The sequence below is a fragment of the Bactrocera dorsalis genome, chromosome 2 (genome assembly GCF_023373825.1).
Source record: "Bactrocera dorsalis isolate Fly_Bdor chromosome 2, ASM2337382v1, whole genome shotgun sequence".
Taxonomy (NCBI): domain Eukaryota; kingdom Metazoa; phylum Arthropoda; class Insecta; order Diptera; family Tephritidae; genus Bactrocera; species Bactrocera dorsalis.
This window is the reverse complement of record NC_064304.1, coordinates 55,571,690-55,591,198: the sequence shown is the minus strand read 5'-3', so window position 1 is coordinate 55,591,198 and position 19,509 is coordinate 55,571,690. Positions and strand designations below refer to the sequence as shown.

The following is a 19,509-nucleotide window of genomic DNA, read 5'->3' as shown; positions in this document are numbered from 1 at the left end:
ATCTGAGCCTGATGAAGAAGATTTCAAGCAAATTTCTCAAGACTTCTGGGAACTGTGGAATATGCCCAACTGTTTTGAATCTATTGATGGGAAGCATATCGCTATTCGATGCCCACCTAAAAGCGGTAGTCAATTTTTCTGCTACAAAAAATTTTTTTCTATTGTGTTGTTAGCAGTATGTGATGCACGATATCGGTTTACCTATATAGATATTGGTGCATATGGAAGTGCATTTGTTTTTTTTTGTAATTAATATTATTGTTTCTCTTAACATGTAAAGGCATTTTTCAAGTGAGTCGATTGCGAAAGAGGTTGCTAAATTACAAACTTCGCATCCCTCCAGCGAAAAACTTACCAAATACGCAACTAAGGTATTTAATAAAAGCTTATCAAGAGCTCGTCGCACAATTGAAAAGTCTTTTGGAATACGAGTACTAGTAGCGCGTTGGCGAGTTTTACTAACAACATTACATTTATTTCCGGAAAATGCAGAAAAAATTGTTTTGGCGTGCGTTGCCTTACATAATTTTATTATGTTTATTAACGTTAATGCTTATTCGTATAGTGCAAGCAACTATGCTGATTGGGAGTACTCTAATGGTGATTTTCATGACGGGTCATCATTACGGTGGAAGAAGTTCTTTGGAAATTTGAAATAACTTATGCAGTTTTTTTTAACACTTTTTAAAACATATTCTAAAATCACATATCTAACATCATTTCGAACTTGTTTATTAATTTTTTAATAAAACTAAGTGGGGTTTAATTAAATTCAGTCAATTGTTTTTATTAAATTACTCAAAAGAATTCAGGTACATGCATTTTATGCATTTTTTTATAATAAATGTAGGATGGCCCGCGTTGAGCCTCCAATGGCAAGATATAGCGTACGGCCAACCGACTCGGTAAGTCCGGTTTGCTGAAACCAATGGCTGATGCGCAGGAATAAAACTGGACCAACTTCGCTTCAAAATAGATTTCACTTTATTCCATTCACTTTATTTTATTTCACTTTATCCAACTTTACAAACGATCAATGCTTTTATTAAATAACTGGTGCTTTACAATATACTCAACTAGATGCTTAATACACTTTACTGGTCGCCGTCCGCTATTCAAGTGAAGTCCGTTATTGGTTTTATTCCGTTCGAGTCCCTTTTTCGTTCAGTCAGTGTTGCCGTGTGTCAAAAACGTTCAGTCCGCACGGTCACATTTCTTAGTCCTACATAAATATATTTTGTTATAATAAACATAAAGTATACTAAAAAAATCAATGCTCCAAGCTTTTTAAAAAATAAGGAAATTAGGTTGAATTCTTGTCGTTTTCAATTTCATGTTTGCATATTTTCGCGACGTAAGCGATATAATTCCATTATCATTTTCTCTTGGAAACCGTCTTTGACTGACACTGGCAGGTCTTGCATCAGACACAAGACCGTCGTCATAAAGGCCTCATCAGTTTCACATCTTTCAGTCGGCGGCGACATCTTCTTTTCTAAGTTCTCCATTGTTGCGCCAAGTTTCTGGTAGAGACTTTCTAGGTATAAAGTTTTATTTTTCTTCCGAGGTGGCGAATAAATTTCATTCAAACTATCACTCATTGATGAATCCAAGACAGAGTCTGTATTTCTTCTTCTTCTTAATTGGCGTAGACACCGCTTACGCGATTATAGCCGAGTTAACAACCGCGCGCCAGTCGTTTCTTCTTTTCGCTACGTGGCGCCAATTGGATATTCCATAGGAGCATTTACCCTCAAAAACCGGACAAAATTGAAAATTACAAACTTCAGCGATGATACTCAAAATTGATTTTTGTTGGTACCTAAATAACCGGTCTACAATGAACCGATTAAATGAATGACCTTCAGGCCGATTTATGGCCACACAAGTAGTCGAAACCTAGACTTCGTTCAGAAAGCACATGCTTATTCGCGAAACTCTCCATTGTTCTCGAGATTTCAAGGGTTTTTTTTAATGCGTGAACGGAATTCATGGAAATATTTTTTATAAATTCAGGGCAACATGGTATGTATTTAATATTAATAGTATAAAAATTAATTTAGTTAATGTATTATTGTGTTTTTTTTTCGAGAAAACAAGGAATCATTAAAAAAACTAAATTTTTTTTTATTTTTTAGAAATTAGTGTTTTTGTTATAGTTTTGGGCGAGGTCGAGCTATGATTTTTTTTTTCTTAGTAAACTACAGGGTTTCTACTTAACATATCAGCTTAAACATTTTCCCCCTCTTTCCCCCCCTGTAAAAAAACGCGTTGAAAAAAGTAGATCAGTTGTAAAAAAATTAGTACTGGTTTATTAATTTTTTTTGGTTGAAAACTGAAGTCCTGCTAAATTAATCTAGACGGGTGGGAAGAGGGTATACATTTTTCGAGCGGTACCCAAAATTACTGGAATTGAAAATGTGCAAGAACTACGTTAGGAATTTGTTCTATTATTTCGTTTTTTCAGGTTCAAAATCAAAAGTTATAGAGATGTCTCGAAAAACATTATATATGCTTTGTAGAGAAAGCGCTGCGAGAAAATGGGAAGATAAAACGTCATATGTGGAAAAAAGCTAAAAAAAGAAAGAAGTGTCCAGAAGACGAATTTCTAACTTTAAGTAATGATTTAAAGTATTTCATATGGGATTTAAAAAAGAAATGGGTATTGTCCAGTTATACTGAAGAAAGATTTGTCAAAAAATACGAAGAATGACTTAACGCTTCCATTTTAGTACACAACTGGACGCCTGCATGAACTGCATGAAACTGTCAATGTCACAAAAGAAGAGATATTAAAGTAGAGAATCAGGCAAAACGATTGCTGGTGACCAAAATACCCAATCCAATACGAGATATTTTCGTGCGACATACATTGCTTCCACTTCTACCATGAGATGTTACATATGTTGAAAAACGTCAAAAAGTTTCAATAACTTTGAAAGTACTAATGAGGAAAATCCCAAGTCATTAAAATTTGATTTGTCAATTCTCCACGCTAGGATTTGTTTGAAACCATATTACACCTTGCTTATAAACTTCTTTTGAAGAAATGGCAAGTCCGAACCACAGAAGAGAAAAAACTTGTGAAAGAAAATAAGGAGAGAATCCAAAAAACATACAGGGAAAGGGCTAGACTATTAATAGGGCTGGTTTCGGAAATCCTAATTCGGGTAACACATCTCGAAGATTCTTCATCGATCCAGATTTAGCTGCTGAAATTACAGGAATAAAAAAATTTCATAATCAAACTTAAGGTCATTCTAGAAGCAATATCATCTGGCCATAAAATTGATGTAGTGAAATTTCAAATATTTTGCAAAGATACAGCAAAAATGTACGTGGAGCATCCTGGCATCCAATGACGCCCACTCTTCATAAAATGCTTGCACATGGCCCAACAATCATAAAATACGCTATCTTACCTATCGGTCAGCTATGAGAAGAGGCAGCGGAGGCTGGAAACAAGAATTATCGTCCATATCGACAAGACTTTGCAAGAAAATTTTCATGGGTTCAGTGCAACCAAGTTGTTTTAAACAGGCTTTTTCACACATCTGATCCATTTTTAAGTTGCCAGCGAAACCGTCAACGAAGCAAAAGCCATCCTTCTTGAGTGAAACTATAAAGCTCTTCGAGTCACAGGAACTAGAGGTCCACGTCGACACTGAAGCAGGATTGCCTGAACATTCTGATGAATCAGAAGAGGCTTTGTAACAACACACGGGGGAATTCTTATTTTTTTATTATAATTTTACTTTATCATTTTATTTTAATATACATATATTCAATATAAAATGTTCGGTTGCACCCGAAATTAGCCCTTCCTTATTTGTTTTATTTTAATAAATTGCATTATTATATTCAAACATGCATTTTCATTCATAAAATCACTTAAAATAACTTTGTCCGGTTTTTGAGGGTAAATGCTCCTATGTGCGTCGTCCGCCATATTCAAATTTAAAATGATTTTATAGGTTAACAAAACACTCTTCTTCCTTTTCGTTTTCAAATTAAAATTAATGTTGCAACTGTTGACAAAAAGCGAAAACAGCTGATTCCTTAAGCAAATGACATTTGAAAAATTTTAACGAAACTTGATGTAAAGTACATTATAGTTGCAACATACAATTCATGTGTATTCGGACAATTGCTTGCGCTGGCTTAAGCTAGCTTATGCACATTATAGTTAGGCCTTTAGTTTATTCTAATTATAAAGCTGACAATCAATAATAAGTTAAAAATATGTATATGGGAATAAACTTACATATGTGCGAAGCGGTTTAACAGCCGAATCAGCTGTCCAAATGATATTATTGCAAACGCGCGGGATGGGTGTCGCAAAACGAAGCAGTGACAAAATGAATGTTGAGGTGCGAACTGTATGTGACGAATTGTGTCAGCTTCCCCGTTGTCCATTCCTTTTGTTGGATGGGTTGGTGCGAGTGTGATGTGTTATGTTGATGTTGTATTATAGTGGCATCCTATGGTGAATTGCGCTGTTTTATTAGGATGCGCCAGTTTTACCAGGTAGAAGGGGTGGATGTTTAACTCATTTTAACAGCTTTTATAAATGAAGCGAGTTTGCCGCTGAAACTGCGCATGCGTTCATGAATGAAAATATTGTTCTTGTGTGTTTTTCTACAAATTTAGGCATCGACTATTCGGCTGGCATTATTGACTTATGACGCAGCTGATGCTATTTGAGACACTTGTTGTTTTTGTAGAACAATGTTTGTAATTTTTCCGAGTGACATATCCACACGTGATCGCATATACATAAGTACGTATGTTGTGTATGCATTATTTGTGTGTGAATGTCATATGCACATATTTATGTGTACATATGAGCAGCGCGCACTCGTTGTTACTGATAAGTGATACATAAACTGTGAGAACTAAATATCTATACAGAATTTAATATACACAACCCATAAAGGCACACCCTATTGTTCACAAGCATGCATACGCAGCGGTAAAACCACGCCACTTCTACGAACACAAGAAGATGGAGAAACCAGACATGCAGATAAAATGACAACAAGAATGCATACGCAGCGGTAAAACCACGCCACCGCCAGCAACATACGCAGTCCCAGCAACACACGCCATCCCAACGCAACATGTTGCGAATGTGCTAGCACGCAGCACAGGCTTGGTGGGGAGTTAGATGGCGGATGATCAGTCAGTCAGCACGGGACTGTGACAGCGTACGCACGTTTGGCATCAGACTACGCAGTGAGTTTATCCTCTGGCTAGTCTTGGTACCCTGACTTGTGACTTGTGTAGCAGAGGAGCGTCAACGCACGCCGAAGGACATTGTCAGCGAAGCCTACGCGAGCGCCGACAGAAATAGTCGAGCGTGGTCGTCGTAGCACGGGAGCGTCAACGCACGCCGAAGGACATCGTCAGCGAAGCCTACGCGAGCGCCGGCAGAAGTAGCAGAGCGTGATCATCGTGGTACGGAGTAGCAAGTCGTCTAGCACCCAGGAGCGCAGCAGAGCGGGAAACGGTATTGCCCTAACGGGGCACACCGAACCGTTACCCTAACAGCGCCGTCCTCGGGGACGACAGTACAACGCAGGAGACGAGTTTGTAACTTAAATTAATATATATATGTTACATATTAATATAAGTTAAGTTGAAATAAAGTACGATTCGCAGAAGAGCCCCAACATTTACAAATTTATTGTAACGAACCCTGGACACGGCGAGTATACCTCAGCAATTATACTTGTAAGAAGCAGGGGCAGCAAAGAGCTTCGTTACAAAACAAATATGGTCATGATACATGTGAATATATGTACATACACATGTACATAAGTTTTAAATAATAAAATATATGTTTTATGTACATTTATTACTATTGTAATATATTTAATTTTTATAATATACTAGAGGACCCGTCCACGCTTCACTGTGGCTGATACATAGATAATACTAGGGGCATGCGAATATTCGAAATTTCGAATTATTCGACGCGAATCGAACCGAATTATTCGATTCGAGATTCGACCCGAATATTCGCATTATTCGAATTATTCGAACTATTCGAATTACTCGAACTATTCGAATTACTCGAACTATTCGAATAGTTCGAATAATTTTAATATTTGACTATTTGCATGATTTTTTAATTAGCGCCAGTAGTATCTGAATCTCTGTCATGCATCTGACGTACATTTGTCATTTTCGTTTAAAATTTTCAAAAAATCAAACGTTGGTTATTTTTTTTAATTAAATAAGTGTCTTCCAATAATTCTGAAGAGGAAAGTGTGATTATGGAAGTGGAACCTGAAATTGGTGTGGGAAGTAATAATGAGGTTGTGTCTTCAACACATCGGAGTCCTGCTTGGACCCGTATATTCGCATTATTCGAATAGTTCGAATAATTCGAATAGTTTGAATAATTCGAATAGCTCGAATAATTCAAATAGTTCGAACTATTCGAAATATTCGATATTTGACTCGAATATCGAATCGAATCTAAGGATTCGATTCGACTCGAATCGAACTGGATTCGCATACCCCTAGATAATACTACTACCATCTATAGGATTTCTATTAGTTGGATTATAACTATTAGTTAATGAGATATAATATTTTGTGAAGCAACTTGTGTTAGTTTACAAAAAAATGAATCATAAAGCATTTCGTGTGTTAATAAAGCATTTGGCTTTTTGGGGAAAATACTGTTGAATTTGGGCTCAGGGAAATCCACCGTTGAAAAAATGTTTACTAACCTGGAAACAGGCGAAATGAGCAAAGTAAGTGCCTTGCAAGTACATAACTAGTTAAAGATATAAATTCTGAATTTGATCCTATTGTGGAGGGGTGCAGTTTAGAAAGCTCCCTTGATTTTTCGCTAAGCAGTGATAGTGATATTAGTGATAGTGATAGTGATCGTCAACTGGTTTAGGTATTTTGTTGGCAAATAAATTAGATGCACAATTGTTTAAAATCGAAAAAGATGATATAGTTTATAAATATTTTTGTATTCCACATGAAGGAAAGTTTCTTCTTATACCAATTTTACATCATCTATTCCATGAATTTTCAAATTAGTACTATTTAAAGTAATTGTGGTATTTTCCGAATGTATTTTATTTCATGTTATGAATTATTTAAAAGAATTTTGATACTGCCAATTTTTTATTTTACGAACAGATGGATTCACCAGCGCTCTTTGATGCAATTGATTTTGAAGAATTCCCAACAACGTCTTCAACTCCTGTAAAAGCTGTGGAGGAATCGAACGAATCCAAATAGATAATAATTTAAAAAAAATGTTGTAGGATTTAAGAATGTCCATATAAACAAAAATGAATTTTAATAGAGTAACTATAATAGCTTTAATATGAATGTTTATTTTAAAAATCTATATCTTACTATGTAATTAAATTTTTCTTAAAAATATTTATAAAAATGAATTTTAATAGTGTAACTATAATAATTTTAATATGAATGTTTATTTTAAAAATCTATATCTTACTATGTAATTAAATTTTTCTTAAAAATATTTATAAAAATGAATTTAAAGTAATCTAATGTAATTAGAAAAATATAATATTATGGATTATTTTCAGTTTCTTAAATTCAAAAAATTTTAATATAAAAAATATTAATGAAATTAATAAAAACATTTTAATTAAAAAAAAAAAAAATTTCGGGTTTCGAACTCTAGACTGAGGGAATGGTAAGCGAGTGGCTTACCCACTAGGCTATTGCAGAATGCACCTTCACGCTTTCCTGAAAGAAGTTTTGTCGATTTGTCCCAAATTTAATGAAAGTGTGAGAAAGAAGGATATAGTTTTATTACAGCAAAAAATATGCGAGTGAGAAGGTGATAAAAAATCACATGTATACAAAAGTTTTGGGAGCTTTTTTGATTCGCCCTTAAGAACGTGATAGGAAAAAGTGACAATTAAACTGGCACGCGTTACCGGCATGTCACTAAGTAACGTTACCGTCACTGTTCTAGCTGGGAACATATATGCAAAAGTGCTGATATACATACGTCTGTAACAGCAATATATAATTCTGAGCATAATTTTCATTGAATGCTCAGTTCTACTCAAGCGCAACTGTTAAGATTTCTCCTGCCGAGCTGGCAGTGGTGAAACTCTCTCCTCTCGACCGAGTTAGCCAAAAATATTTTTACGTTCTCCGCGCCGTGAACCTTCTCTATGATAAACGTTCTCTGTAGACAAGCTTACGCCCTCTCTTTTTTTAGGCGTGTTTGTATACATACAGTGAACCAATAAAGTTTGCATGCACCTAGTTGTATTAAATTACGACACGTTTATTTGTTATAAAATGAATAAATTTTTAGTTTTTTTTCTAGCCATTTCAAAAGATGTATATTGAACATTAAATATAGCATATTAAAATATTTTTTGTTTACACAAATAAAAGACACCAATGATTATTTATATAATTCAAAAGTAATTACATAATTTTGGCGGTTTTTGGCCTACATTTTGTTGCAATTATTGTCCCTAGACGTCGACACATTCTCCCCACTCGATTTCTAGTATTATTTCCGGATATTTTGACCCACTAAGTCGAAGATCCAGTTGTTTGGCCTTACTGTGATGAAATTCGATGTTTTCGAATACGGGGTTCCAAAAAGTTTCAGATATTTTGAATAGGATTAATGTTTAGTGATTGTGGGAGCTATGGAGTTGTTTTTAATTCCATAACAACTATTCACGTACAAGTGCTATAGAGAGAACCGCGGCCTCCAACGGGCTATTAATGCACGCTCCCACCGCCCCGGCCGCCCTGTACCGCCGTAAACGGTACGTCCTGCAATTTTTTAATCTGTAATTTCTTCGAAAATATTAGATTATTAAATATTATTGGCCATATAGACTAAATTCAAAAACAACTGTATTTCTCCACTATTTAATGGATGTTATTATACATATACGTACATTCAATCATTCTATTTATTAAAAAATGGACATAGGGACAGAAAAATCGACTTTCTTTTATACTATGTATTGATTAGTTGCACAGGTCATACCCCATAGTTGAATGCCACACATCCAAATCGGTTTTATGGTTTAAATCTTACTGGAACTTCAGCCGACGCACACTGGCCGATTTCATAGGCCAAAAATAATCAATTAAAAGTTTGAAATTTACCACTGTTTGTTTCAAAGCTATTTCTTAAAGCACCAATAAAACTAACGGTAAATACATTTTTGCTCTATCCCATTCGTAGGGGCTACGAAAAGCGAGAGAAATGAGACAATAGAAACACGCGGAGTGTGCAGTGAAAATAGCTAAAAAATTATCTCTTATAATAAATAAAATTGCAATATAAAATCGTGTTTAATCCATTTAATAATATGTTGTTTTATTATTTTAAAACAATTGTTGTATAAGTGCCTTTTTGACTGATATGTTTTTCTTCATACATCGATTTCAGGTATAAAAAAAAGTTGTGATCCCTGTCCCGCCCTCAAATTAATCAGGTTTGTTTATATTAGTTAATGTTTTCTATGTTTATGCTTTTGATTTCAACTTTTTGCAACTTTCCTCGTTATTCATGTTATTCTACCAGGCATGCGATTTTTTGTGTGTTATGTATGTATAATCGTACATATTGAATAGCTTTTTTTTCATCATACATATACAGTTTGTCAGTAATTCTTTGCAAAATGGAAAACATCATTGAAATAAATTTTCAAGTTTATTTTTCTTAAGAAAAAATGGATTTATTTCAGTTTTTTCTTTTAAATTATAGTAAGACTGATTATTAGTTACAATTATAATTACAAAAAAACATATTTCAGCATAAAACATAACAAAAACAAAAAGTGTGCAAATATTAGGTTGTAATTAATTCTTTGCCAAATGTAAACATTGGTTGAACTTATAACGAAAACTTATAAACATAACATTTATGGTTCTAATATTTGGTGTGGCGTCCCTTGGCATCCAAGACTGCATTCATGGCACGAGGCATGGAAGGTATAAGATCATTTATGTCGTAATAGTCCGGTATTTTCGTCCATTCCTTTTTAATTGCTTTTATTAAGGCGTTTTTATTTATTGGTCCCTGTTTAGACACCTTCTTCTTTAATAAAGACCACAAATTTTCTATATGGTTTAGGTCAGGACTATGGGCAGGATTGTCGATCACTTTGCTGCAGTTATACAGCACCCTGCAAAAGAGCGATTTCTGTTTGGGGTCATTGTCCTGATAAAGTTTATATTGCAGTTTATTTGGATTATATAGGCTATCGAACCCAAAATCCAGAACGCTTTTTGTTAATTCATTTTTTAAAATGTCCAAATAAAATTCTTTGTTCATTACATCATTAAATATCCGAAGCTCTCCAATGCCTTTGGATGAAATACATCGCCAAACCATTACAGAAAGTTTGCCAAACTTTACTGTTGGTAAGATATTTTTTTGTTTTAAGGCTGTTTTGTGCTTTTTCCAGACTTTGATGGGTCCATCATGATAGTACAACATTGTCTTAGTTTCATCACAACAAATAACGTCATTCCAGTACTTCACCGGCTGTTAACATTGGCAATAGAAAACTTTAGCCGCCTATTGATGTTGATCACAGAAAGTATAGGTTTCTTTCTGGCTACGTGTGATGAGTACTTGTGAGTGTTGAGAACTTTTTTTATGGTCTTTTTATGGTCTTGTGGCTAACTTTGTATTGCAGTAATTTTTCAGTTTCAATGCCAATTGCCTTAGTGCAGTTTGCAGATTATCACCAATCGTTTTTAAAATTGTTTAAATGCAGCGATTTTCTTTTTCTGCTCGATTTATGATATTAGCTGTATTTTATTTGACCACCACAAGCTAATAGCTAAATCACGGACAAATTAATCGCATTTAGCTTATTTCACATTTTCACTTAAATATGCATTATGTTGGCAACGCGGGCAATAACAATCAGCTGATATTCAATTTATTGCAACGAAATGCTTGACATGGAGAAAAGGTAAATTTGAATTTTTAAATTTGTAAACAAACTTTTCACAAACTAAATAATTATTTATTTTGTTTATTTACAGCAAAGGAATAGTTTGGACGAAGGCCGAGACACTTCTATTTTTGAAGTGCTACAATGAGAGGAAGGATGAGTTCCTGCGTGCGCGGAAGAAAGAGTTCGCTTATGAAAACGTCTTGGAGGGCATGATATGTCAAGGATTTACACTAAGAATATTTTAAAGTTATTTTGTAAAAATTTATTACATTTGTTTCCACAGGATACAACAATTAATGCGGCTGCACTTGTATAAAAAATGCGAAGGTATGCGCGAAATGGTCGAAATTTCTGTCGAAAGTTGCTTGGTGTCCATCAACCACACCATAAACATTACGGGGCATCTCGACAGGATAAAATCTATGTCTATGTGAGTGGGCTATGCCAAATCTGTATGTGAGCATTTGTTATCATAACATAATCATTTGCGCAAAGGCGCAGGGTAGGTAGGTTCGAGGTGATGTAGCGCATGCTCTTGAAAAACTTATTTTATCACATTGCGAAATGCCGTCGGGTAGGTAGCTGATGTAGCGCATGTTTTGAGCTCTTGAACTGTTTAAATCTTCTATGAGGAAAATAAAAAAAGGATTACGATCCTTTTGTTTACAAATGTATTTCTGGGAAAAATAAGATAATAGGAAACGGATAAAGATCCCTTTTTTACAAATGTATTTCTGGGAAAATAAGAATTCATATTTTTGGACTACTAAATATATAATAACATATTTTGATTTATGGTTGTATAAGTTTATTAAATTTAAGACTTTGCTCATTCCCAACCCAATTTGCATAATTATTCTGTAAATTAACAATATTAAACTATATATTCATTTTTTTAAAAAAATGGTATTTTGAAAATGTACTTTATTTTATTCGCTCTTCTAAATTTCATATTACCGAAATGAAAATGCCGTCGGCATATGTGTAATGTCTTAGAAATTTTCATAGAAATGAAAACTGCGCTGTCAAACTGCTGAAGTGACAGCTTATTGCTTACAAACTAATTAGTTTACCATATATTGTAAGCAATAAGCAATATGGAGTCTCCACTGGCAATAGGCACGGCAATACAGTTAGTAAGGCATAGATTTTATTCTGTCGAGATGCCCCGTTAGAACAGATCCTTAAGAGGCATTGGTTGAGTCTAGTGGTTAGTTAAAATTTAATGTTAATTACGAATTGCATTCGCTTTTTTATATTTTTAAACAGGTAAGGAGTTGTTAACAGGTTCAACTGATTTTGAACCAATGCTCGACGATATGTCAAGTATTTCTAGGCAGAGCCGGTCTGCACTAAGCCGTAGCATGTGCATCCCAAATGCAGTGTATCCACAAGAACCGAACGCAGCAAATCCTGTTCCAAATCGTCGTTATCGTAAAAGCGCTAGAGAACGATATTTTGATAAAAAAAAATCGGACTAAAAAGAAAAAGTGCTGAAGAACAGGCGAATTTTTACGCGAACATAGAAAAACAAATGCAGGATTTGGCCGAAAAACGAGATATTCAGAAATCGAACAAAAAAAACTGAAAATAGAAGAGGAAAAATTGAAAATTTTACAGCAGTATTTTATGAATACAAAATAGAAAAGCTACTTGGTTTCATAACGAATATATGTTTTTTTATTTAATGGAAATATATAATCAAGCTTATCATAAAATGAACATTTTTTACATACAAATCTTGAACAAATGCATACGTATATGTACGTGTTTATATAAAACAAATATGTCGTAAAATTATAAATAATTTCATTATTTGAGATTGAAAATGGAAAATGTTGCTCTAAAAGTGCATTTTAAAATTAAAAAATTAAAATTTATTCATTTCTTCGTGTTAAAATTGTAAGCAACTGATTCCGGCGATCCCCACATGCTTCTCTCGCCAGTTCATTAGCAGGTTCTGGCTCCGGTTCGGCACTTTCAATTTGATGGTCAATAAATGTATCGTCGTTTGTGCATAATGCATGCACTTGCAACTATATATAAATAACTTTATTATTTGAGATTGAAAATGGAAAATGTTGCTCTAAAAGTGCATTTTAAAATTAAAAAAATTAAGAAATAAATTTAAGAAGCCTTCGGAAACGTCCTTTCAGTGCTCCAAATGCATTTTCAACAACTATTCTTGCTGAAGAATGCGTTTTGTTAAAGCTGATTTGATTAGGCGTTAACGAACCATAATCTTTAAACACCGGTATGAGGTAATTTCTGCAAGGGTATGCCGAGTCCCCGAGAATAAAAGTAGAATTTGGCAATAACTTTCCATATTACTTTCCGCTTTTATATAAAATGCTGACCTTTTTAGCACTCTAGAGTCATGATATGATCCGGGTACACCACTATCAATATCAATAAATTTTTTATCAGCATCGACAATGGCTTGTAGAACAACACTATATATTCAATCAATAGCACCAATAACACCTGATATTTGTTTCCTTTGTAAAAACTTGCGAGTTGTTTCTTCCAACGCATATCCAGTTGGCCACTTAACAAACTCATGGCCTATTGAGATAACCCACGCGACAACCCGAAGAACAATCGCCCATGCTGTGGACTTCGTTACACCAAACAATACGGCTAGTTGTCTGTAGGTCAGTGGTCGGCATGAGAGGATCTGTCACTGTGTTAGTGAGCACGAAAATAAAGTAGCCCAGTGAGAAATTGGAATTAAAATTAAGCAATTTTAATTATTAATTAATAGTATTATGAAAATTAACAAATTGTCTTTTGAGGATATATTCCCTATTATCTGTAAAAGACTTGGAACATAAAAGGCATTGCATGGCATCAAAGGCATTTAGAATCATAAAATATTTCTCGCAGGGCATATTTCGTTTTGCGCTATGGTCTTGCGTGATGTTAATTCGTTGATGGCTCGACAACGACTGAACGATAGAGCGTAAGCGTACGTGTGAAGTTAGTTTGCAAAATTTTGCTATGAAATGCCGACCACTGCTGTAGGTAATTGTGTTACGTAAATACCATACATGCATGTAGTTACATACATCACTGTTTTAGCAGGTATTTTGGCTTTTCCGGACTTCGTAGCAAAACGGGTTTGTTCACTTTCTTCATATCTTCCTGCAAAAAATACTTATACAAAAAAGTCTAATAAAAAAAACAAAGCATATCTATTAAGTAATCTAAAGTGGCGCGGCTCAAACGAAAGTGAAATTTGAAATCCTCATCTTCAAAATTATCAATGGTGTCTACAAAATTAGAGCATTTTGGATGACCTATCTGCTCTTGTACTGAATCCTCCGATGACGAACTTGATTGGTCAATATTTTCTTATCCTCTTCAACATTTGAATTTGTGTACATAGTACCAAGCAACTTTAAAACACACAAATTTAATTTTGTCTTAATTTTAATTTAAAATCCCTCCTTACCGCATCTTTTATAAAATTTTCTATTTTGTGCACTTCTATACTTTTCATTTATATATTTCCCATTTGTTTACATTTTTATCCGTCAAAATGGGGGTTTTCGCTATTGCCAACTATTTTTTTTTTGGGAAAAATCATAGCTATTGTGAATGAAAAAAGCATTTTAACATGCAACGCCTCTAGCCCAATATACAAGCTATGATAGCTTATGACAAGCCAACACAATTATGTTGGCTAAGTCTTCCATACAAAATAAGCTAATAGCTTAATTTGCTGGTCAAATAAAACACGCCTAATATAATAGATGTAGTAAACCAACTGTATTATACAGGTATCCCTCGAATAACACGGTTAATTGGTTCCGTGTTATTCGAAATCGTGTTATTTGAAATTTAAAAGGTAAAACTTTATAAACGCAATAATTTTTAAATTACATATGTTCAACCACTGTCACTCTCCAAAGATTGATTTCTTTTTCCTTGAAGAGGTAGAGGATCCTTAAATTTCAATTTTTAAAAGGAATTTTCGCGGCTTCGTGTAATTCGAACCCCGTGTTATTCGAGGGTTGTCGCAATTTTTCACCGTGCTATTCGAGATTTCGTGCAACTCAAGTACCGTGCTATTCGAGGGATACCTGTACTATCATTCGTTAGTTAACTGTCGACGCGGATAAACGTGCGTGCGCATCGTTGTGATTTGGTAGTGTATTTTTCGGTGATTTTTCGATTCTCTTTTGTGCGGTCATTTGTTTACGCGATTTAGTTGGCGCCGTTATTGCCTGGCGCATGTGCGTAGCGGTTTCAGTGAAATTGTTTGTGCGATTTCCGAGTGCGTGGGTTATTGACCGCGAGTGTTTTCGAGCGGTTACACATTTTTGTGCCTTTTTGTGCATTTTTGTGTACGGACAGCAAGTAATATAGCGGTAAGTTATATTATTATTATTAAGTTGTATACGGACAACGTGATCATCCACGTTGTTATTATTGGCGAAAGCTTCGCACGGTTTCAGTGTAGCTCCGTGCTGTTGGCATTCTTGCTGACTGGACTGCCTGTCAGTAGTTCTGTGCTGAGCATCTAGCGGTTAGTTGGCTCAGTGTCAGGTGGGTCTGGACAGGACTGCCCTAAGGGTGCAAGTGTCTGTCCTGCGTTGGAATTGCGACGCCTGTGTGGACCAATGGTCGTAACAGCGCTACCGTTTAGCCCACGGTGGGATTCGGTGCAGTGCCACATCGGTCGACTCCGGACCGTTACGGGGACATTGTCCGTCCGGCGGCCCATTGAGTGGCCTTTATCCGACCACTGGTTGGGGTTGTGGGCTGTTCCACTGCGAGCACGCGATAATCGACCGCTTGGATGGTCGCTGTTACTGAGAGGGCCTGCGCGCGTGTCGCATTTTTCAGCGCGTTCAGACGCAAACAAATGGAGAGCAGCTGCTCCAGTATCTTTCTGTCCGTGAGCCTTCTGCGCTAGTGGTACGCCAGCGGATCAGTTCTACTGAGAGGTTAGTCGGGAAGTGAGATGCCTACGGGACGGAAGAGGAGGACGACAGTCGTGGATGATTCCACGTCGGGCGGCGAGGGTGAAACGACAGGAGCGGTAAGAACTCCATCGAGGAGCAAGGCGCGGTTGGGGTCGCTGCGTAAAGAGGACAGAAGCGAGGGAGGGAGCGATAGTTGTAGCGGGAGTGCCAATGTGGCCTCCGCTGAGAAGGCGGTTACGCGTGCGGGGTCGCCGCGTAACGTTGGGGGAAATGAGGGAGTGAGCGGGTGTTGTGGTGGGAGTGCTATCGTGGCCACCACCGAGGAAGCGGTTGCGCGTCCGGGGTCGTCGCGTAATGAGGGAAGGAGCGGTAGTGGTAGCGTGGCCGCCGCAGGGAAAGCCAACCTGGCTAGCACGGGTAAAGGTGTTGGGAAAGAGGGCGCTATGAAAGCGGGCATTCGTGTCTCGAGTACCAAAAAAGAGGGGAAGCGGGAGATTTCGGGGGGACCTGTAGTTGTTGGGGGTGGGGCAGTCAGCCATGTTGCGGCTGCTAAAAGGATTACCGGGGAGCTGAACGAGCGAGTTTGTTCGAGTCAAGGAATTTTGAGGCAGGGACTGCGAAGGGGCTGTTGGAGCTTGCCTCAAAGTATGAGGCGCTCTTAATGACGGTGATAACCGAGAATGCCCATCTTCGTGGTCAAGTCGATGCCCTTAAGGGAAGTTGCGGGGGACACTCCTCGACGCCGAGCAAGTCAATGCCGGCTCCGTCGGCACCGGTGCAATAGCTTCCAGCACAGGTGCTGGAGGCGCAGGAGACTTAGTCGGTTGTTGTGAGGAGTAAGGGGCCTGCAACTTCCTCTAAAGAGGTAATTCAGAAGGTGGTGAAGGAGGTGGGTCCCTCACTTGGCGTGAGGATCCACGAGGTTAGGCCTTTCAAGGGTGGTAAGGCGGTTATTCGCACTCCCTCCGTCTTAGAGAGGGAAAGAGTGGCGAATAACAAAAAATTCGGGGAGATGGGGTTGGACGTCTCTGTCAACCGGAAGTTGGGTCGTCGGGTGGTAGTCCAGGGGGTCCACACGGAGATCCCCCATGAAGAATTCATGGAGGAACTACTCCGGCTGAACCTCCAGGACTTCAGCCCGGCATCCCTGAGGACTGACGTGAGGATGGTCAATCGTCCCTGGAAGGTGGCCGCTGACGGTAGCACCAATGTCGTCCTTGAGGGTACGGGCAAATTGATGTCCGCCCTCTTGGGGGCTGGTCGGTGCTACATAAAGTGGTTCTCCTTCAGGGTGCGACCGGATAGCCCCGTCGCTGAATGCTTCCACTGTATGGGATTTGATGTAGGGCTAGATCAGATGTCTGCCGGAGGTACGGTCAGGAAGGCCACAAAGCTGCCAGTTGCGTCAATGCACCACATTGTCGCAACTGTGAGTTTAAGGGTAGGCCAGCTGGGCATCTAATGATGTCAGCTGTCTGCCCTATATATTGTGGCATTGTTGAGCGCTGATGGGTGGGATTATCCAGCTCAACTATCAGGGCTCTTATGCCGTAATGTGCGAGTTGGGGGGTTGTATGGTAGAGGGTGGGTGCGGTATTGCTATACTCCAGGAGCCCTAAGCCACCAATGGTGTGGTTAGGGGTCTTCCTAGGAGTTTTAGGGTCTTCACTGACCTTAGAGCTAACGCCGCAATAGTTGTGAATAATCCACGCTACCATTGCGAAGTTGTGGATTCTTCACAACTGGGTATATGTGTAACGGTAGAAGGGGAGTTCGGTAGGATGTTTGTCGCTAGCTTGTATAGCAAATATAGCGAACCCCTAGAGCCCTACCTGGGCTACATGGTTAAGCTACTACTACTTGCGAGTAGTAGCCCATTTATCCTAGGGTTGCATGCGAATGCCTCGTCCTCGATTTGGTTTAGTAAGGTATCCCGGCATTCGTCTGGATACTAAAGCCACAGTCGAGGCGAGGCATTAAGCGAATGTGTGGTGGCTAATAGCCTCCACATTTTGAATGAGCCGAGCGAATGGTATACGTTCGATGGGCCTGGGGGCGTGAGCGACATTGACGTGACGCTTATGAATGAGGCAGCAAGTAGGGCTTTTAGTGTTAGATGGGAGGTAAGGGGAGGGTGGGCATTGAGTGACCATAATTTGCTTCAAATTGTGGTTACCCCTCGATCCCTTCCCTCCCCTCCCTCACCTTATGAGAGTTCATTGCGGCGATGGCGTACCGCTGGTACTGATTGGAACCAATATGGACTCTCGGTTAAGGAAGCGGTACTTAGTATACCGCTTAGGTTCGAGGAGTTGGGGGTCGACGAGTAAATTGCTAGTCTCTATGAGGTTGTTTGGGGGGTAAAAGATAGGGTTTTTGGTAGGTATGAGTGTTCCAAGGCTAGTAAAATTAAATGGTGGACGCATGAGTTAACGCTGAAGAGGAGGACTGTCAGGCGATTGAGGCGAGAGTTTCAACGCGCCCGGTGGTCCAATTCAGATAGGCTGTCCCAGCTTAGGCATGAATTTAGTTGTGCGGATAGGGAATACAAGGAGATGTTGGTGAAAGTTAAGGAAGATGAGTGGTGGAGCTTCGTTAGGGAAAATAGGAACGACCCCCGGGGTCAGGTCTATAGGATCTGCAGGGGTCGTATGAGGGAGGATATCACCTCTCTTCGCGTCGGTGACACTTTGTTACCGTCGTGGAGAGAGTGTGCGGGGGTTCTGTTAGGTTCTTTCCTAGGTCGGAGGTGCAGGTACCTCAAGCACAAGAGGTGCCCGTCCCTCCATTAGATGATAGGGAGTTTGGGTACGCCTTTGGCCTGGTTAGGTCTAAACGGTCCCCAGGTTTTGATGGTTTGAACGGAGAGATGTGTAAAAGCTTATGGAAGTTCATTCCGGAATACCTGGAGGTCATTTAAAATAAGTGCGTCTGGGAGGGATACTTTCCACGCGATTGGAAAAGGGCTAGGGTTGTTCCTCTCCTGAAGTCCCCTGATAAGGTCAGGAGCGATCCTCGATCTTATCGGAGCATCAGTATCCTTCCAGTACTTGGAGAAGTGCAGGAAAGGGTCATGGTGGAACGGCTTCAGGAGCTAACGCGCGGAATGTTGTCGGATAGGCAGTTTGGGTTCAGGAAAGGACGCAGTATAAAGGATGCGTGGTTTTTTGAACAGAATGTCGTTAGGGATAATGTCAACAAGTATGTCTTTGGCATATTTGTTGACATCACGGGGCATTTGACTACCTAAGCTGGGATCGGGTGTTGCAACGGCAGGAGGAGCTTGGCTGTCCGGAAATTACTCTTCGGCGGAGTTATTTTTCGGACAGAAAGGCCTCTCTTGTCGGTATGAATGGGAGTTTGGAGATTGGAGTTGTTCGAGGCTGCCCGCAGGGTTTCATCTGTGGTCCATATATTTGGAACCTTATGATGGACACTCTGCTTGGGCAGCTCGAGCCACTCTGTAAATGTTGTTCGTATGCGGACGACCTTCTTCTTATGGTTGAAGGTCGCTCGAGAGCGGAATTAGAACGGGCGGGAGGAAATCTCTTAGAGACCGTTAATTCTTGGGGTTTAGGTGTGGGGGTTGACATATCGATGGGCAAAACGGTGGCAATGCTGCT

The 19,509-nt window shown here is 38.5% G+C and overlaps 1 protein-coding gene and 1 long non-coding RNA gene across 2 annotated transcripts in view; one reads left to right on the top strand and one right to left on the bottom strand.

Moving 5' to 3' along the window:
- Positions 1-19,509, bottom strand: part of LOC105233899 (uncharacterized) — a 237,791-nt gene that overhangs the window by 114,444 nt on the left and 103,838 nt on the right. The window lies entirely within an intron of this gene.
- Positions 11,492-13,978, top strand: LOC125776388 (uncharacterized). The gene is made up of 2 exons (XR_007421658.1): positions 11,492-12,165; positions 12,225-13,978. It is a non-coding gene; the product is annotated as an uncharacterized LOC125776388 (long non-coding RNA).